General features: G+C 37.9%; 1 protein-coding gene across 1 annotated transcript in view; it reads left to right on the top strand.

Annotated features, from left to right (window-relative positions):
* The first annotated feature begins 9,502 nt into the window (after window positions 1-9,502).
* Window positions 9,503-22,363, top strand: part of FILIP1 (filamin A interacting protein 1) — a 108,686-nt gene continuing 95,825 nt past the window's right edge. The window contains exon 1 of the mRNA XM_010565772.1: window positions 9,503-9,722. The gene's annotated coding sequence lies outside the window, so the exon portion shown is untranslated. The remainder of the gene's footprint in view (window positions 9,723-22,363) is intronic.

Raw genomic sequence — 22,363 nt, forward strand, 5'->3', positions numbered from 1 at the left:
AGCACTTAAATGACCAGGAGAGCACTATCGGTTTGAACAACCAGCAATGCAACTTGCTGCCTGGCCCTGTTTTATTTAGGTAACTATGAAGACTTAGGTCTTGACACACTAGAGTCTTGAAAACATAAAAATAATCAGAACTTCAGGAATGTGTGTGTGTGGGGGAATTATCTGCTTTATTTATTTTCCTGTTGAACCTAAACTTTATTTACTTCTTAACAATGTGTTACATAAAATAGCACAGGAAAAATGCTACTAATGCTACTAAATACACTCATGAAAATAACACAAATAATTACTCTGGAAAAATGATAAATATAAGATGTGGAATTGTGCTGCAGACTTTATTCTTCTCACATTATTTGGACTATCCAAAAATGAATGTTTAATCATCTCCTCTGGATGAAATGATTCACTTTGATTAACTATAGAGGAAGCATAAACAACCAGCTCAGATTGTATACCTAATGAAATCTGCTCTGATGTACTGTTCATTTTGTGTGTTGACTCCATCTTTGGAGGTATTCAGAAGCTGTGTGGACATGGTCCTGGCAGCCTGCTCTAGGTCACCTTGCTTGAGCAGAAGGACTGGTTAAGATGACCTCCAGAGTTCCCTCCCAATCTCAACCGTTGTCTGATTCTGCGACATCTTTTAAAGAAAGATGACATTGCAAGTAGAAAGTAGCAATATTGTTAATTTGTAAAAAGAAAGATGGCCTAATAAAGTAAATAGTGGGATATAATTTCCTTACAAATTCTTCAGCCAGTACTAGCTCTGGCTTCTCTGCTCAGCAGTCTTTTTGTGCTGTTATGCTTTTGAGTACTGAAAGAAGGGATACTCAGGAATTAGCTGAATATGGATCTGCTTAAATTAGCCAGGTAATGAAAAAGAAGAAAATCTACATGGCTATCAGTGGTGATTGTTGCTTGCATTTGACTTAGTATGTACCTCATTCTGTTGAGGTTGCCTACACCCTGAAAGCCAACAGTTTAGTGGATACAGAACATTTAAGGTACTTTCTCTGTTTGTCTCCCTTTCATTTTCTAGGAAGAGATGCCTTGCGAGGAGGCATTCTGCAGTGCTCTTGCTACTGCAGGTTCAGTTTCCTCTGTGTATCTCCTCTGTTGATTTCTGCACTGTGCAGTAACACATTTCCCTGTTGCCTAGGGATTCCTCATCTCACCTCCCATCACTATTTTCTTTTCCCTAAAAAACTGCATTCTTATTTACAAGGACTGAGAGGAAACTCAGATAGTTTCTTCTAACTTAGAGGGTTCTTCATGTCAGTAATTTTTGTTAGTAGACAGGTATTGGACACCAGTCTGTAGTGAGATTATCAGATATGCATTGTAGGTTTTGATTCAGATGGATTTTCTAAGCAATTGCATAGTCACTATATATGGAAGAAAAGGGTCAGTTTGCTCTTTAGCACTGTGAGCATATGGTTTAAGTCAGTCACGTACTGATGTGATCCTGGTCTCCTTTTCATACTTCAGTGCTAAATTCTCCCGTGGGTGATTTTCTAGCATGGTGCTATGTAGTCAGAGTGAAGGTGGCAGATTTTATATTCAGTCCAAACATGTTACAGTTTAAACGTTTTCTGTTATTCCAACTGCTGACTTACTGGTAATAACAGGAGTAGCATTTGGTTTTCCAACAGATATGTTTTAAAAATACAAATCTTCCTGCTGTTTGAAAAAAAAAAACCCAACAACAAAAAACCACAACAAAACTAGTTGTACAGTTTTAGTGCCAAAATATACAGAATATTTGTGTGCTAATATGGACAAGTTAGGGCAAAACTGGCCCTAAAGCAATAAAAACTCCCCCCCCCCCATTTCCTATTTTCATCCCCACTTGTTAATGTTAAAATTTTATTATCTAAATTCTCCTGCCCTTTCAACAGTCAATAAAAAAGACAAAACAAGTCTCTCCTAACACTCCACAGTAAACTGTATGCTTAGAGGACTGTTCACTGCTTGAAAACCAGGTATTTTGAAAGACATTTATGTTTGACTGTCACTGGCAAGCAATGTCTCTTCGTGTAAGTGAATAAAATTTAACTGAGCCCTCTTCATTATTGTTCACCAAATTCTTAAATAATAGGAAGTAGAGAGAAGTGCTTCAGCAGATTCCTCTTCCCCACATCTGTGAAAGTAAAACCTGAAAGTGTAAATTATGGCAAATGTTCAGAGATATCTGGAGAATAGGGCCTATTGTTTGCTGAACAGTTTGACAGAAGTAACCTATTTTGCATATATCCTCTTTTCTTTATATTTAAAATGGCATGTCTTTGATACTTCATGGAGATTATAATCTTGAATTTCAAAACCCTGCTTCTGGCCCCTTGCAGAGATGTTCCTCAAGCAAGGATTTGTGCCTGAATTTAAATACCTTATCCCTTCCCTCTTGTTCTCCTGCTCAGTCCACAGAAATTGTTCTTAAAAAATGCTATGGCTGTCTTTGAGAGGTGTATCTGTACAGTATGGTCATGGGACTGGAGACAGTTCTTAATGACAGTTAGTTGGACTGTTATTTACATCTGGAGTACATCTGTGGTTCATCTCTGGGGCAATTTGTCCTGAGGCTTCCAGGGAGACAACACTAGGAAAGGCTGCTCCTGCTAGCCTACCCTTTCCTAGATAGAGAACTCCAGGCAGGTACCTATTTTGAAGCTATCAGGATGCTTATACATGTTTTAGCCACTCTTTTCTCCTCAGCAATTCAAGTTCTAGAGGTCCACAGATAATGTAATAATGAGTTTAGGCTTCTGTCAATAAAACCTGCAGGAGTACTAATGGTATGAGTGTTAGCTTACAATGTCTTAAGTGAAGTAAGGTATAACCAGTCAGAACTTGAACTGAAACATGTAAATGACACTGAGTTGATGACAGAAACCAGTGTCTTACGGGAAATGCAGCTGCAATCTGGGGATGTGCAGTGGAAGAAGCCTCTCCCCAGCCTGCAAGAAACCAAGCGAGGAAGAAACGGGTGGTGCAGAATTGAGTGCAAGGAACACAGCCCCCTCTTTCCATCCTCTCCCACTGCCTGCCATGAATTAACCCTAACATATAGATAGGTGGCACTGTGTTCTTGGAGAAGTCAAAACCAGAGCTTCACCTCCTATGGACATCCAATAGTGCATGACACAGTTTGCAAGGATAGGGGTGCTCTTCTTGGTCATCTAGTCCCTAGGTGTCGTGTCTTTAATAATACATTCAGATTATCTGTTTTGTTTGGAGAAAATATCCTATTCTTTCTGGTCTGCATATTTATTATGTAATAGTCTTAGTTTACAAAGGCTGCCATGTTTCACCTCAGATTGCTGCGTTTCATTTGAAGATGTTTCATCTGTATGGAGGGGAGAGATCTGGTAAAGAGCACATCTACAGCAGAGGGATTTTACCAAGCTCTATCACTGTCTGTACAGTTACATAATTAAAATAATGGAATTGTATCTGTTTGATAATTCCACTTTTCCTGCAAGCTGTTGGACTAATGAAGGCAAGACAGCAAAAAGAATTGAAGCCATCTTAAAGATAAATGGCCAGACCCTCCACTGGTATAAAATAGATGTTGATCTACCGACTGCAATTAAGCTACAGTTTTCTGGTTCACAGCTTGTTAGATTTTCTGAAAAGACTGGGGTGCTAAGTGGTTTGAACACAATTAAACTGAGCTACAAGGAGAAGAATGTTTTGTTTGGTCTTATTCCATTAAAAGTGTAAGTGAAGTTTGTGTTTCATTCATTAAGAGCAAGTGTTTATCATATTCTTTGCCTGTGCTACTGGTAATTACCTACCTGTAGTTGATATCTTCATGTTCCTTTCCAAGTGTTTTTTCCTTTAGATAGATCTTTATAAAAGTAAGATTAATACTAATATTAAATGGAAGGTGGTATTTCAATTTCATTACAAAAATCTGTAGCATTTCTTTTGGACTCCTTTCAGGGTTGAAGAGTACACAAACAAATCTTGAGAAAATACAGGACTATCTTCATTCAGTGCAACATCTCATTGTGGGACTATTAATAAATCATATTCTAGGTGTCCTTTCAAGGAAATATTTAAGCATCAAAATAGTATTCTATTTTTATCTGTATTTATCCATATTTATCTGATGGATAATTTAATGTCACGGGATTAGACAAGTAGGATGCTTGCTTATTTGCTTGATTATTTTTTATCAACTGTAGGTAATCTGAGTGGGTTCTTTCATAATATACAAATATCTGCTAAGGGACAGTAAGAAGCTCCCTATATTTAGTCCCTAAAAGAGAAGGCTCAGAACTGACTTGATAATGATTTTTAATTACCTACTTAGTGAAATGTGGTGTAGAACTGTTTTCAGCCTGTGGTCCAAGGACATCTGTGCACTATTTCCAAGGGTGCCACAAAACCCAGGGAAAACACAGCTAGCTCCTGTAGGCTCAGATTTTCTCTGCAGGGTTGTTAATCTCCACAGCAACATTTTTGGAATTTAACAAATTGAGAGAGGTTGAAGGCCACTGACTAGCCATCTCATGGGCTAGGAGCTAATGTCAGCCAACATCAAACTGGAAATAAATTGAAAAATTTCAGTTTGCTTGAAACAGTAAGTGTAATTAACTGTTGGACTGCATTATACATTGCTGTGGCAAATTATCCATATTTGATTTATATAATCTTTCTAAAAGGTGTGCTTTAATTCAATGCAGCTTGCTGTTTTGCATGAGGAACATTCCACAGCCTTTCCCATGTAGGAGGCTGTATTAGATAATGAAAATAGTTTATTCTCGCCTTAAAAGCAATTAATCCATGTTCAGCTCATTTTTATCATAGTCTTTGAGCAAGTTGCATACCGTTCCTGGGGTGTGGCAGTGAAGCAAGTGAGATGATTTACTCCATTTCCAGAGGTCTGAGTTGGCACTTTCTTTCAGACTGTCTCCATTTGACCCAACTGTAAGTGCGAGCCAGGTTCTGGGGCTTTGGACTCAAAAGTGTCCAAACATGATTCTAAAGTTATCACTATTTTTTCTGTCATTTTTCGTAGACAGTGTTATGCCCCTCTAAGTCTGATGAGCTATCTGATGTTCTTGATGTGGCCATGTATCTAACTGCCTCAAGTCATCTTTGAATTGCACCTCACTTCATTTGGGGAAGACTTACGAAATGCTAATATTTTTGTTGGCACAATGGAGAAATAAGAAATTTAAAATAACTGAAATGGCCAAGTCTTTTAATATGTTTCTTTCATTAAAATTACAAAAAAAAAAAAAGCCAAAAGTACTTTTTCAAGACAGAATATAGATCAAGACAGCAAGATCAAGAATCAAAATAAGACACCCTGTTTTTTATTTCATTGATAAAGCATGCAAAACTATCACAGGAAAGACTATAAAACTCCAGTAAGTGTTCCTGGAGGTTTGTGACTGTGACAAGGATCTTAAGGCACTGATTTTTTTTATGTATCATCTGACATGTTTACCACTAGCAAAATTAAGATTAATGGCATATGTTTTGTAGATGTCAAAAAAGGGAGTAAATAGTGTAAGGAAAATATAAATAGCAGTGCTAATTATGCAGTTCACTTTTTAATTCTACATGGTTTTCTTAGGAAAAGAATTTACATATCTGGGAAAATATTTGGATTGCAGAACATCACAAAGTTTTTTTAGTTTCATTAATTTGGCAAGATTATAAAATAGACAACTAAACTAAATCTATGCGCTAAATGGCAGAAATATGGGGTTTTTCCTTTGGTTCTAAAAAAGCAGGTGCTTCACCTGAAGATATAGCAGACCTAATATCTAAAAAGCAATATCAGCTTTTATGAGGTGACAATAGTATCTGGAAGAATGAAAAAAATAAATACCTAACCCTCTCAAAATATAGGTTTGAGGGGGTGTAGCCAAGATCAGATTAATCAAAATGTGATCAAACACCCTCCTTTCCAACATACTGTAATGCAGCACAAGTTATGCTGTAAAGCCAAAACAAAGCTAAAAGCAGTAGCAGAATCTAAAATAATAAAGCTTTTATGGAAGTGAGCAATAACTATTACAAAAGCAGGGTGTCAGAAGACTGGTGGACTACCGTTCAAGCAAATGAAAAATTAATTTTTTAGAAACTAAAATACTGATGACTCTTACTTCAATGCATTTTAAGGAGCAACTTAATGAAGAACTGACAGTGGTTGCCCACACAGAATTATACACATAGTAGAGCCCCTCAAGACATACAGTTAAGAAACTCTAAGCCCATTTAGATACATTTGTTTCTCATATATTGGTCCAGTTAATTATGTTGTAAAATATTTGAAAAGGACAAAGGTAGAAGGTTGTATCTCTGGATGCCACTGTGACTTAAGAGAATGAGATATACTTGTACACTACAGTGATGGATAGTTGAGATAAAAATTATATAGTAATACTATTGTATGTGTTCCAGAAAAAGCTTATTTATAGGCACACATTTTAAGGTCAAGAAGGACCAGTAAGGTCAGGAGAAGACATCTGTTTTGTTCTTCTCTAAAAAAAACCCATGGATTTTCTGCCGGTAATTTTTGCCTCAAGCCTGGAATTTCTTTAGAGCAGCTCAGGTCATAAAAATTTTTCTTCCATTTTCTAGTAAAGTAAGTACAGAGAAATATGATCATGTGAACAATGACAATCCCTCTTCTGTATTTGTGACTAACATTATCTCCAAAAATGACAACAGGTCCTGCTGCTGCTCTTGTTCACTCTCTCGAGCCACGTTTTGTCCCCTTTGCTTTGCATTGCTCTGGTTTTTGGTGTTTTAATTGAAATAATGCTGAGAGCTTTGGCTTCCATTAAAAATTTTCTCAGAAGTATTTACTTTGGACTCTAGGATCTTGGCTGCTTAATTAAGAGATAACAAAATTATCAGAAATTACAAGAAAGTCACTTTTTAGGCGTAGTTGTAGGATTTAACTAGGACTTGGGATGATGCTGTATATTGACATTAGGACCCAATGGAGGATGCCAAACTAAAAAGTCTCTTTTGTAGTTCTGTTTTTTCTTTTATTCCCCAGCAACCTATCTATTTATAACCATTTTCTTCATCATTCAGTAGGGCAAATACTTAGATGTGAACCATTTTCATACTGCATAAAGTTAAAAGGTTTACACTTCCAGTAATGCAGAGTAATTACACCCTTTCCTATGCTGGAAGTCCTTACATTTTCTTTGATTCATTTGCAAAATCTTCTGTTTTCCCCAAATTTTTGCTGAAATTCCCACAGTATTAGAGGATTAATGTCTATGGTGCACAGCTGGGGAGTACGTTTGCAAGTGTACAAGAATGAGCAGACTTGCATCAGCAGGTCACTATTGAAACCCACCCACAAGGGCTGGCAGCAGAGATTGCCTCCTAAGAAGTTGTATTGTTTTCCACTGAGTGAATGTGCCACTAACTAATGGGAGAAAAACACTGAGAATCATTTGGGTTTTCTGAGATTTATGAGCCAAGTTAATTGTTTTGTTTGACTGATTTATTATATTTGAATAGATAAAGTACTATTAATATTGCACTTTGAGCAAGAAGTTAAGGCCAGAATAGTCAAAACATTACTCATCTGATTGGAGTACCTCAATCTTATATGAGGGAACAAAATTAGATGTTCTTTTTAGAATGTGGATATACGTAACTCACTTCATTTCAAAGTGTAAGCATGTAACACCAACATTTGTGCCAATATATTATCTGTCTCTACAATAATCTTCCAAATAGCTGTTTCTGTAAAATAGAAGTGTTTCCATTTTTATACATTCTAGCTATTCTGTCCAAGTCAAATATTGAAATGGACAACATGAAATTAGTGATTATTACTTGTTCTCCAAAATAAAATATATTTGACGTGATAGAAGTGTTTGGTGCATTTATAAATGTATCATCAATGTCTAAATATCAGTTACTTGACATAGTACCTAATATTCACTTCATTTTCTCCATATAAGCTCCTTCGGAATGAAAGTATTTTTTCATTGTTCCTTGCTTGTTTAGATAATAACACAGATCAAGTAGAAGTAATTCCAGAGATAGGGTTAGAGCACCAGGCTACAGCTAACCCTACAGCTGCTTCCCGTAAGGGCTTGTACTCAACCCCTGGTATCTCATATAGTTGTGGCCAGTTAGGTTCCTGCACGTTGAAATTTTCACAAGGAGCGTGATACCTTTTCCCTACCCATCCTACTATTTGCACAGTGACCTAACATCACTGAAGGGTACTGTTATGATTTGCTTGAACCTTCTTTTGCTCTTAAAGGTTGGGGGGCCTGCATCTATAAATATTGACAAGCAAATTTTTTAGCATCTTTCTACTTTTTTCTTCCCTTTCTCCTTTCTTTCCTTCCTCTTCATCTAACCCTAGATGAATATTGCAAATCATCACTAGGGAAAAGCTTTCCAAAGGAGGCCCATTCTGCATTTCACTCTGAAGCACAGCTCAGATGAGAACAGAGTTGTGGTAAGGAATTTTTCTCATCAGAGACATTTACAGGGACTGTTCTGCCATGAGGTGGTAGAACTTTGCTCTGGAGTCTGAGATCTGCAACATCTTTGGAGAATCTTGATATCATGATGGTTTGTGGGCTGAAAGCTGCCCAGTGTTACTGCTGGTCTGTTGATTAAGAGACTTATGGCTTAGAATTAGGGACAGTAATTAGATCCAGAAGCAAGTGTGGATACATCAGAATGTATACAGCCCTGGAGTAATGTGTTCCTAATACTCATCTCAAACAACTCGGGATATGTGTGGCTTCCGTTTTCTTCTTCAGTGAGAGTTAGAGACAGAGTAGGAATTACTGTAGAAAGCTCTTGGTCTAGGAGAAGAAGGTTGTCTTTGGAATGAATATCACACTGAAAACTTTCCAGCCTAAGCCTTTCATTAATTTCTCCATGTCATCTTAATATATTTAAACTCTAAAAAATTATGCTGCAAAAAGTTCTCCCCACGTGTAATTTTTCCTCAAGTGAAGTGCATACCTTTCAAATTATAAACTTCCTACTTGTCCTAGGAAAATCCTCACTGTATAAATAATTGAACTCATCTGCTGTGAACACAAGTATTCTTTCTCTAGCAGTCTAAAATATATGCCTAAATACACATCTTGTACTTAGTGCTTTAAATAGTAATTACTCCCGTGAAGTCACTGGAAGCCCTTAAAAGGATTTGACAGTTTCCCCACAATCTTTCAGTGAATGTAGTAGCTGGGCTGTGCAGTGCTACATCCACTGATAATTCAGCAGCTGAGGAACTCAGCAAAGCCTGCTCCAAACTTCTCAGCTGTTGACAGGCTTGACTTGCTGAGAACACTGGTTAAATATAGCACAAGCGAGCTGAGCTCAACAAAGTCATTGCTGTAACACTGTGTGAAGAGACCAGAAGAGGGGAAATACAATCTGAGAACTAAACTGCCAAAGCCTAACACCACCTAGCAACAGTTGAAAAAACTTTTAAACAAAAGTCTGGGTGAGACACAGACAGAGTATACCTCCTACTTCTCTTGCCTGGGATTTCTGCGAGAAGCAGCTCCGGTCTTCTGTTCTCTACCCCATTTCCTTCATTACTTCAGCTGCTGGTAGACCTAAAAAAGTGGGAAAAGTTTCTCTCCTTGTGTTCTCCTGGGCTGGATCAGTCTACTGCTGTGGTAGTGCTGTGGGACAAGCTACTGCAGTCTTGCGGTGTAAAGGATATATTCCTAGGTTCGTGTTGCTGACAGGTAAGACTGAGCTAACCACTTCAATGCATTCTTTTTAGAAGTTATTTTCTTTTGTAGTTACTATTGTCTCTTTTCTTCTGTGAACAATCTTCTGCATGATTTTGAAACATCAGTAGATGAAAGCTGGGTTAACAGTTTTAGATTTTTTTTACACTTTCATCACAGAAAAACATGGCTTAAATAAATTTTGTGTTTCCTAGAATGAGCAAAATCAAGTAGCTAGTAGTAATATGAAAAAATCTGTATAGATTTTGATATGTATTTTGCTTATATCTGCTTACATGCTGACAGACGACAAACCCACATTTAAGAATAGAATACATATCATCCCTTACCAGTGATAGTCTAGCAGCTATTAAAAACAGTGACAGCCTGTGTTATAAGTAAGAGGAAATAGCCATTCAGTAACTGAATTAACTGAATACTTTGTGACCCAGCACATTTATACTTTTTGTTTCCTTACTAACTTTTAGCACACAGGCATACCTGGTGCCTTTCGTACTATCCTTGTGACAACAGCTCTTGGTTCTTCCTCTTGTACTTATTTACATAGAACAAATATTAATCTCTGCTAGATTAATTAGCTGTATAATGCAACCATCCTAAAGACTGACCTTATGTTTGTTGTACCCAAGTGTGCTTAAGCTGCGTCAGTGTGTGTTTCTTTTAGCAAAATAAATGAGAAACCAGTTCTCTGATGCTTTACCCTGACAGCAGAATGGAAGCCTGTTTGTCTGTTGGAAATGCATATCCTATGGTCCCATAATGGTCATGTAATTTAAGGGAGGAATTGCTTAGTATGACTTACTTTTTGTCTAAACTGACAAAAGTTGTTTGGTCAATTGAAGAATGAATCCCCCCCACCCCATCTTTTAAAGCCATTTTCTCCAAACAAAAGAAATCTAGTATGCATGAATTTTTAAAACATGTACTATGAATTCATATGCAGTATAAATTCAGTTACGAAGGCAAAGATTTAAAGAATACACTTAACCCATGCAAAAACCCTGTTCACAGATTTATGTAGAATTGTCTCAGATGAAAAATATTTGTCCTAAAGAGGGAATGGACTGACTGAGTCTACGCAGACTGTCTGTGGTGTTTGACACTTAGTCTGTGGACTCTGGGACTGCCTCAGGAAGATGAGAAGGTCTTGCTTTAGCTAAATAATTCTAGTTTCATCCCTGCATACTATATAAATGACATCAATACCACATCTTAGCAGTGACATGCTCACAGATTGGATGAAATCAAAATACTCTGAAGCAACTTTGACTTCGTGGCTGAGAATGTAACTGCCTGTGAAACAATAAGATAAATTAAGTACTAGGATGGAGGAAAATTCTTAAAAGGAAAGATAATATAGTTTACATTTTATTTCATAGCAAGGGGCACACTACTTAAGCACTAGATAGGAATACTTTTTGGTGGCCGTGATTTAATGTGATAATCATTACTGTGGAATTACTACAGCACTATGGTATCCTGAATCTCAAAAGGAAACTTTGGTATTACTTTTTAATATAGGTATATCCTGAGAAAGTTATTTTTTCATAAGAAAGCTGTTCAGTAAGAACTAAAACAGTTTTTGTCATCTTGACATTAGAGTGAAAATTACTGTTTCGTATTTTGACTGAGTTAATTGGCAAATAATAAACTGCCAAGAAATGGCAAATTTGACCTTCTGAATACATAGGGATGACAAAATCTGTATGCTATCCTACTTACTGACTGCTTTTGGGTTTTAGTTGTTGCTCAGCATAATGTATGGTTATAAAATTTTACTTTTCTTGCACAATAAATAAAATAAATAAATAAAAGCAAAAGGCAAATTTATTAGCCTGAATGCTATCAAATGAAGTGACTTTTGAACAGTCTGATAGCAACTTCCAACTCTAACACATGGAGTTGTGGTTTTACATACATCTGTCTTCCTTTCCACTTCAAAATGGAGGAGGCGGCTAAAATTACTCTGCTCAACAGGTGTCCACAAAGAGGCTCTGGGATTTTCCAACCAAATCTGTGGAATATGTAATGTGGCTATTCAACAGATGGTTTCATATTTGAAGAATAGCCAATTCTACTAATGACTACAGTGAAACCAAGCTCAATTTTATATCAAATCACAAAGTAATTTAGCTTTTGGCGATACACTCCATTGTAGAGATTTTCTTGGAAGACCAGTAGACATAGCATACCCATTTATTTTCCCCCTTATGTATTATTTTGATTTTGTTTATATTCCCCTAACTGTGTAATGAATGGTGCCTTTCATGGTGCTAAAGACTGTGTATTCCTCCCAATCTGAATCCACTTCCAGATGCTGCCTATGGCTTGTTCTTTCACCTTCATTACAGCAAAATGATAATTTATGGCCTCTTTTAACCAATCTAGCCACAGCTAAAGTCATCATCTTAACTGAGTGTTTTGTCATCACCTCAGTCTTTCAATGTCTTTGTAGAACGTCTGGTTCTTTTTAACATCAAATTCAAAGACTTGAAATTCATCTTCAAAGCTTAGCACTATTCTGTCTCTGCCTACATCTGCCTGATTTTCCCATACTCCTCCTGCTCATATCTGGTAGGCTATTGACCTTCGGCTCCGGTGTTCACTAGTCCATCCTCTATGCTACTGGCTTTAGTAAGCTTGAAATTGGCCTAATGACATACAAGTTGTTAGTTTTCTATAGTGCCTCTCTGTAGCACCTGACACTAATGTCATGGAAAGACTAAACTTGTCTACTAACAGAGCTATGTCAACCAAGGTAGGACTCCTGAAGACATAGTTGTGCTTCCTGGAAGCAACTTGTGGAGAAAGCATATCAGGAAATTTCTACTTTTACTAGTATGCCCTGTTTTGTTCCTCTGGGTCACAATTTCACCAGTGTAGCTATTTCCATACTAAAAGCTTTTTACTGATACAGATGTATCAGTAAAACTCCTCCTGATACAGGATCTTTCTGTTGGCACAGATTCCACACATGCTTAATTTAAGGCTTTTGGTAATCACATCTAACTCACTTGATGTGCCCCCAGGCATAAATTAAGAATGTGCCTCAGGGCTGTAGTGAGTCAGAGGCCAGGTTTATGCCACTGAATTCAGGGTGAGATTTCCTTTGAGTTTAATAAGATCAGGTCTTAGTGTTCAATAATTAACAGATAAATTTCCAGTCCCTTCAGGAGCATTTAACAAAATGGATCATCTATATTCCTGTCCAAATAATTTTTTTCCTAAGAGACATTTTACTTTTTCCTCTAATTTCCTGTTTCTTCCCTTCCTTTCTCAAGGTCTGTTGTTGCAGTTTGCCATACTATTTTAATACATAAACTGAATTTGGGGGCAGGGGTTTTGTCCTTCTACATGTCTAAAATGCCATTTGGAGAAAGAGAGCTATAATCTTCTTATTTCACCAAAAATATTTAGTATATAAAACCTAAGATAAGAACTGAAAGCTAGAAAGGTAAAATAGTATATGTGATAAAATAACTATAATCTGTTGTATAGAAAAGTTTAAATATTTCTTTACAAGAAGCACAAACACCTATACTTTTCAGCTTCATCATCTTATTCTGGCGCTTTTCATTTTTAGCCTTTTCTCTTTTAATTTCTCTCAGTATTTTCTAATGAAAGTTGTTTCCTAATTTTATACAGAATACCAGGAATTATTTGGGGAATAGAGGCTTTTCTTGATATTGGAGGATATTGGATAACTAAGGAAACAATTATTTCATAAAGAATTGAAATTTCTTAACCTCTCTTTTTCTCATTTAGTATCTAGTATTTGTACCAAGTTAGTGACACTAGAAAAATAAAGCCTTTATAACACAGTCCTGTAGTTATTCTTTGAGATATTGGTGTCCAAAAGAGAGGAACAATTGTGCCTATTTCCTGTTCAGGAGAGACAGTGGGAGTCTCTAATCATGTTGAAGATTGTGTGATGCCTAATGTATTTGTGAAAATTTTGCCTTTCTGGATACTTGATCAGATTTTTCCTTTTATTTTCGGTCTTTTCACCTACTCTTCCAGCTTCTGCAGATAATCTGCACTTCCTGTATTACTTTTTATTCTTACCATCATAGCAAAATAAGTACTAATATCAATGCAAATACAAAGTCTTCCTAGATTGGGGCAGCTTTTTTTTTTTTTTTTTTTTTTTAATTTAAGATGGCTTTGCCCTATCATTCTCATTCTGCTTTGGCTGGACTATATCTCTAAATCTTTTCCACAAGTAAATCATGCAAATGCTAGCTCTAAAGATGATATGTAAGATTATATAGATTGTGGTCTCCTCCAAAATGCTTTACACACGTCACAAATATAGAGAAAGAGACAATTTCTACAACTGAAAGCATATATCCTAAAAGCGTAATTGCATTTTATTTTGAAATCATTCTTCTATAGATATATAGCTGCTAAAATACATGATTTATCCTGGGCTGTTTAGCGAGTAGTGTTCTGAGGCAATGAAATGGCATTGCTTTTTTTCTCCCCACTTAATAGAAAATTGCTGAGAACTGAGTAGATAATGAAGAATTCCAACATCCAGTTTCTTAACTTTGCAGCTCTGTAAGAGCTGAAACTTAATCAGAAATGTGCGTATGTGCGCACACGTGTGTGTGCCTTTTGTAAGAAAAGAAATGCTTTTTGGCATTACAGAATGCGTTGCTGAAGGAGTGGGACAAACACATCCGAAGTACAGGGAAATAGGCTGGAGCTTGTACTTTTTCCCTTAAATGGGCAACCCGTCTAGTTGCTGTTAGCTGACACAAGCAAAGGGGTGTGTGAATCTAAAAGATTGCTGTACATTGTCCAAACGAGTTCCATTTCAAAGCTGATAAAATGGCAATTAAAATCTTAATTATCTATAACGTGGCCAGACTCATTCAAATATAAACTGGTGGGGTTTCAGAACAAGAGCAAAAACCTCGATGAATTTGCAATAAACTTTTCCAGCTTGAATTATATACTTTAAGAGCTCTTTAATACAGTAAGGGTTGCTTTCTTTGCTTTTCCTTTTTGGGGAAATGGTGTCAAAGAGTATAATGTTTTGTGATTTATGCTGTTCAAAAGTTTGTTCCAGTGCATATGTAAAAGTAATATTTTGAAGGCTAAATCCATTTTCTGTCTGAAGTTCACAGTATCTAGAGGCTTGTACGTTTGGTTGGGGGAGGTATCTAACTAACTAGTGTGTTATGGCTGTGGATAGCAAGAGCTACAGCTTCACTAACAAACTTCAAAAAAAAAACTGAGAAAAAAATGGATTTTATTGTAATAACAGAAGAGCATTTTTAGAAAGCGGTTTTAAGGGTTCTATTAAAAAAAAAGTAATTGAAAATGAAAGCTCATGTGTTCTTGGTACAAGAATTTTCATTAGAGTTTATCACACTGCTTGCATTTTTCAGAAAATATAAAGCAAATGAACGCAACAGAAAGCAGGAGACTGCTAACATCAGTGTAATCGAATTGCTGCCAACTTGCCTTGTTTATCTAAGAGATCTCTGTGAAAATAAGGTCTTTCCCACACATGCATGAGTCATAGGATGTAATGGGGCTAAGCAGACTTGCTTCAGCTTTCTAATGTGCACATATCTAAACTAACCTGTTTTAGTGCCTGTTCCTGTAACTAAATGAGATCTAGCTTGACAACAGGAAGGGAGAAGTGGTGGTGAGTTCATGGTGCTATTTCAGTGCAATAACCTGAATGCTAAGGAAACGATGCAATTTCCATTTATTGGGAAAACTGCAGTTACTGTGACAACAAGTATACACTAAAGAAAAACATATACAATTTATTCTGAAGTTCAAATTTGTGAATCTAGTAGATAGGATATTCATAAAACCTCACACTACCTAGTTATGTGACTCAAAGAACATTCTTACTTTTAAAATATGTAATCCAGATTGTTGAAAATTATCCCTTTAAAAGCCATAAGCAAGGACATAAATGTAAGGGTGGCAAAGCACATGTGGTTAACCATGACTAATTTGGTGTTGGGCTGAATAAAATTAAAAAAAAAAAAAAAAAAAGGCATGTATTTCTCATGCTAAAGCTATTCAATTCCTATGTCTGTCATTCATGCTTATTCCCAAAATTTCACTTGTCCCACCATCTGTAATCACAAAACCTCTTGGATCTAACTTTTAAGGTAAAGGTTACAGTAGTTCTTCTATAGTGTCTTATTTCTCCTCCTTCTATTCTTCTCCAAGGACTTCTGTAATAAAAACCATGAATTTTATTCCAGTAGATAAGGATTTCAGTTCCTCAATCTGATAAAATTCTTTAGAGAAAAAAATAAACATTGCAATTTTTTACTCTGGGCAGGAGACAGAAGGAAGGGAACGATGCCATGCTAGATGTCCTCAAGCATGTCAAACATAGCGCAGAACAAGATGTCCCTTCTGCACGGAGGGACACACATGGCAACAGAGCTCCTGAGTGCCAGAGGAACTACGTGTGACGAGGCAGCTGGCTGTGGGAACCACTGCCGCATCAAGTAGCAGGAGCCAGAAGCTAGAATTCGGGTCACAAAAGGCATCACATTGCAAATAGTAAAAGGCAGGGTCACAGTAGCATGTCCTCTCAATGAGACATGCCACTTATGGAGTTACAGAACCAGAATTTGTTTTGAACATGGCTGGCTGAGGAATATTTTGCCGGTGATGATAATCAGTGCATCGAAATCCATATGCTGAATAAAAGATGGCCAAAGAGACAATTGATAGTAACATAAATCACAGGCCTTTGGCACTTCCAAAATTGCAAAAGAAGCAGTATCTGTAGGGGTTTTTTTATTATTTTGTTATGTTTGATGTGTTATATCCTCAAATAAGCATAATAAGAATGAAAAATCTTGTATGTAATTTTCTATCCTTGTTTACTCCAGCGTTTAGAATGCACACCCTCCTCCTCCCTGCCACATTATATTTGAAATCCAAACATTTAGAATTAGGATGCCATTAAGGTGCCATCTTTCTGCAAAAGAATTCTGAAAAAAAGGTTAAGTATATTCTATCTGTGTCTTTCCAGGTAGTCCAGTAAGCTGAAAGGCTAGCATTGAGATTGTAAATAATAAGCAAATAAGGAAGGAAAACAGAGATGCTGCTTTTGAGGAGGGAAACCCTGGAGACTGCTTCCACTGCTGAGTTCACTTTTCTTACTGAACATCTCTTTCCAATTGTATCCTAATCAGGAACAGAGCATGATACACATATGGCAAACAGGATTCCTAGATGGAGTTCTCCTTAACCTGAGAGTAGCTTAGGCTTTTTTGGTTTAGAGAAGCCCTTGGTTGTGGAAGCATCTAAGTTTACCTGGTGGTGATTACTGTAGCATGAAGCAAGGATAAACTAGTGGCCCTGTGGCACTCAAAGGGATGTGGCAGGCAGTCTTTCCATACAGGATTTCTCATACCTATTAAGAATAACAACTGAAGACAGGTATTTATCTTCTCTTTAGATGAATCAGCAAGTAATGTTCCTAAAACTGGATACTGTAAATAAAATTTTGTCATCATCAGTAGAGATGAGCAGAAAAAGGCTAGGGAATCCTCACAGCTGGTGGAGTACAGAGGTCTCAGATCCCATTGTACTGATCGAGAGCAAAGGCAGCACTCGCTGCAGAGAGGAGCTTGAGGAACTAGTATGACTTGCACACACACACGGGTCATACAAATTACTCTTGCAGCTTTTTTAATTAAAAAAGCTGCCATATGCTCCAGTGGGGGTTAAGTTAGTGAGAAAGTTAGTGAGATTTAGGAAGAAGGGATGATGCTTTGAAAGACACCAGAACGGGCTAGGACAGACAAGAAGAAGGGCTTCAGCAGGAGGCCAGGAAGCTTGGTGTTTTAAAGCTAGGGGCCTCTAAACCATGGGTTAACCAGATAACAGCATCCTTAACTACCCTGCCTTGAATCCATATAGGCAGTCGTTTTAAAAGTAGCTTATAGGTTGGAGAAAAAAATAACTAAACTGATTTTCTCGCTTTCAGAGAACACGTTCTTAAACTCCAAATTATTTTGGAACAGCTTTTTATTAGAAAGATGGAGGGGGTACAGTGTAAGTACTTTTGATACAGAATTTGATCTATTTGTAAATGGAAATATACAACAGGATTGCTGTGGTACTTGGGGGCCCGGGACGACATGTGACAGTGACACAGCTGCCTGGCTCCAAGAAAGAAATTCCCTGCAGTGATACTAGGTAGTTGAGTATCACTTCCAACCACACAACCTGTATCACCATAGGTCTTGAAAACTAATGAAGTGCTACAAAAATATGTGATGTTAGCTATAGACAGTGTAATGAGTTTCTCCTAAGCTTAGATAGCACAAAGGAAACACAGGAAAATATCAGAAATAAACTGAATAATCTACATAAGTGTTCAGTGAATAGCGTGAACACAACACAATATTTTGTAATAGTTTTTTAAGGAATAAGTAGAGCAGGAACAATTCTACAGGATACCACTGTCAACTCAAAAAATCTCTCCAAGACGGCAGTGAGTATCTAAAAATGAAGCAAGCATAACTGCACAAAGGGAGGGTTAATTTAGATATTTCCAGCATTAGTTGTATAAACAAAGACTAAATCACACTGCAGGGAATGGGCTGCAAGAGTGACAGGACATCTGATGGATTGCTTATTAATCAGAAATACTTCGATAAATTCAGATTTCCTCTCCAAAATATTCATGCCATGTTTGAATTTTGTTGTTTATCCCTTTCAAATCATGTTACCTTAAAATGTGAGGTGCTAGGTATCATACGGGGGGAGAGGAAGGCTGGTTAAATGGCTGGCTTTCACATCAGTGACTCCTTGTATGACTCTCTGCAAGTTATTTACTTCTACACTTTTAATAACACCTGGGATGTTACAAGAATAAATATAGTAGTGACTTTGACACCCTGAGATGTTGCAGTATTGAACATCATGTCAACAGCTTTGAATAAGGAGACTTAAATAGCCCTCCTTGGAAACCAGATTCTGCTGGGAGAAGTAGGAAAAGAAGTTGAATTAGTCTGAATGACAAGAATATGTATTTTTAGAGGAGCTCCCCAGAGGGAAGCATAGCTGTGCCCTGAGTTGTGGGTAGCAAAAAATCAACCATACTGGTAAAGCACAGCAGAAAAAGGAAAGAGGAGGACCAGAGATGTGACCAGGAAGCTGCAAGAACAAAACCATACCAAAATAGAAACCAACCTAGCGCCAATACTAAGATGTTTCAGGAAGAACAAAACCATTCCCTCAGGTTCAGTTGTACAAGAAGTAATTCATAGGGCAAAGATGGTGCTGTCAGCTTGTGAGCTTGTTTGTTGTTATTTTGGGAATGCTCAGGACAAGCTGCCTGGTACAAGAAGGAGGCTGCTGGGGAAAAAAACAGCTTGGAGGAAAAAGGATCTCTGAGGGAAGGGGTGCACAGGTGGTGACTGCCCAAATTAGCTGGGGGGGGCAGCCCCGGAGCCACTGTGGGGCTGGGGGGAGGCCACAGGAACCCCACATACTGGCTGGGGAAAGAGAGAGTGCCTGGAAAACAGAAATGTCCTGGGGTGCTGCCTGTCTCCTGCAGGCTCAGCAAGCAGCCAAGGTCTCCAGTCCTGCCCGCTTTGTTAAAGCAATGGTGGCAGCTCAGGTGACTCTCTTGGCAACCGAGATTTTTTATAAGGATTTTACCCTAGGGATTAGGTTGCCATTACATGACTCTCAGCTTCAATTAAAACCAGAGAAAATTAGAAAGAAACAGTCCTGATGGCTTCAAGAGAGTTGAAGTCTATGAGCTCTAGATGATCTGATGCTATGATGTATTGCTTTAAAATCTCCTGAGACACAGGAAGACTGACACTTTGGAAGATTATCTCAATATTTTGAATATGTGCAGTTGGCAATGCCAGTAGGCAGAAGGGACAGTGGGTCTGAGAGCAGGACAGCGTCCCATGCTCACATATGTGCCCCAACACAGAAGAGGCAGGCCAAAGTTTGCAGCCACAGCTGTTGAAACACCGTCAAAGGCAACACAGGTCTATCACACCATGCCCTGCCACGGTGTAACAGCAGCAGCAACTGCAAAGACGGGCCCCAAACCAGTCCAGATCAAAGTAGGAGGTCTGGAAAATATTTCTTAGTTTACTTGAGAGCCTTTCTAGGGGGGAAAAGAATGAGGTAATAAATGACTTTTCCTTGGATTTCATGAAAGGGAGGTCAGGTCTTTGTTGTGAGAGGTTGCCCTGATAAAAGGTGTGAAATGTGGAAGTCCAAGCAGCCACCCACATACCTGGGTGTACCAGCACGGGCAGCATAGGGACAAAACTGCTCTGCATGTCCTGCTCTGCTGGGAGAGGCAGTGAAAGCTGTAGTCCTCCCTTGGGTCATGATGCGGGGAAGGGTTGTGGGAAGATAAGGAAAACACACCTACCAAAAAAGAGCAGGGGAGAGTGAAAAATTAGTCTCCTGGGGTGGTTAAGTTAAGCTGCAGGAAAGGGGAGTGAGTGGAAAGCAAAAGAAACCAGTGGCACCCTTTTACATGATCCCAACTAGCTTTAGGAAACTAGTTAATATCACTGGAAAAATAGGGTCCCACAGTAACAACATCTCGAAGGCTCAAAAAATGCTCGGGAGTTGCATATGTACCATAGTGCTGTACGGAAACATAGCAGCATTTCAGCAAATGATTTAGCATTGTGGAGAGTGGAGCTTCTCGCCATGTGTAAAATGGTAGCACCCATTCTCTTACAAAAAAGTCATGCCATTCTTTAGCAGACCATGAGGTCAAAAGGTTTGTTTAAAGTCCCACAGTAAATTGTAGCACATCAGGGTTATTTTTAATTTAGGGGGGTTTGTTTTGTTCTTTTTTTGTGTTGCAGGGGTTTTTTTTTTCTTTTTTCTTTTTATGGTGAAAGAACAAAGTTAAACCCTCAGGGGTTTGGACCTACTGTCTCAAGGCTGAACCGAATATCTAATCTCTAAGCTCCCCTGGACAGCCTACTTCATTCTTGTTTTCCTGGTGTAAAAACAAGGGACTCTGAGAAACAGACAGCTAGTAACTTCATTTCAGGGTGGTCATTTGGTTGCTTCTTGAATCAGGCAGCTTGAGATGCTTGAAAACAACTCAGTGTATCTCCCCCAGAGGATACATATACATCACATCTCTGATGTGTCTAAGCTCCCTTGGCCTCTGTCCAGGAACATCCAGATTTCCTGACTCATGGCAATGTACCCTGTCTGGTTGTACTTCATTAGCAGCAGCTCAAAAATCAGAACAGTATTCTGCTGTTGCATAAGTTTTTCCAAGCAGTAAACAATAACACCCTGCCACAAGCTTTATTACATTTATCTTGGAATTCGAGATCCAGAAGAGACTGCTGCTTATTATTTTCTTTAATGGCAACCCAAAAAGACTGTAAGATGTTATTCTTTAATAAATATTTTTCAGGATAGCTTAGTATCTTATTAATTAAATGTTCTGAAAAGGAAGAATAAATGTTACAGAAGCTATAATAAGCCAATAATTTTTCTTCCAGCTGAGAAACATGGTTATGATTTTTTATTGTCATATCAATTTTATTGTTATATCAGCACTTATACACTAAAATGGGGAGGGTGAATTTAAAGCTACAGAAGCTGAAAATAATTAGTAGGAAAAATTACATTTTATAGGAGTAGTAACATACCTTTCAGTAAGTCCTATTCTAAATAGCTCTTCTTTACTTGCATCTCAAGCACTTGTTTAAAACATTTTAAAAGCAGTAGCATTATCAACTGGCTCAAAGCAGGTTTGAAAATAAACAGTCCATGACTATTGCTAGGGTTCATTAAAAGAAAACTCTGTCTGACTCTAAAGTCTATTTTGGAGCTACGACTGCTCCACTCCCTTGCTTGTGGCATGATGCAGCTGCTCTTTCTTTAATATTTTTGCTGACAGCTACAGCTGACAGATAACATTTCAGTTCACCCCAACATCAACCCTATGTCAAGGCTCCCTTACTCAGACTGAAAATGCTGCCTTCCTTGTGGCTTTACCTGCATCACAGTGCAACTCTGTCACTATGCAATTATTCACACTGGTCACTTGTAATGGAGCAGCAGAAATAGGGCTGCAGTCAGGTCATGTGTTGGGGGAGTCCATCAGCCGTCCCACGGTTGCTAACGGCACAGCAACAGCTCCTCTTCTTTCCCTTCATCTCCTCTCCCATGGTGTAAGAAAATAGGCACCTGAATCTGGCAATAAAAATAATATTGCATATAGAGCTATGCAATATGTCCATTGATATTTTACATTTTATATTAGTTGTCACCTTATATCTTTGTTTTAGTTATATTTGTTAACATGGTCAATATAAAAAATATTTGAGCGATCTTAATGTATAATCCCCTAGGAAACAGGCTTTGATTTCTTGGTCATAAAAGTTTTCATGTAATAATCAATCACTCAGTAATACTGTGGTGGTTCACCCACAAAAGGAACTTTTCACAAATGCAGCACTGTTTTCCTCCCAGAGAGAAAACAAGAATATTCACAGTGCTCCCAGTTCTGCCCCTACACCTCTGAAGCTGTAAGCGAGGAGAAAAAGGTGATGGAGGACAGGTTTCAGAAATAGCCAGCATGTAAGAGAGAGACCCAAAGAGAAAAGTGGGAAGGAGGCATTGCT

Source organism: Haliaeetus leucocephalus, unplaced genomic scaffold (assembly GCF_000737465.1).
Source record: "Haliaeetus leucocephalus isolate CR32 unplaced genomic scaffold, Haliaeetus_leucocephalus-4.0 Scaffold195, whole genome shotgun sequence".
NCBI classification, from domain to species: Eukaryota; Metazoa; Chordata; class Aves; order Accipitriformes; family Accipitridae; genus Haliaeetus; species Haliaeetus leucocephalus.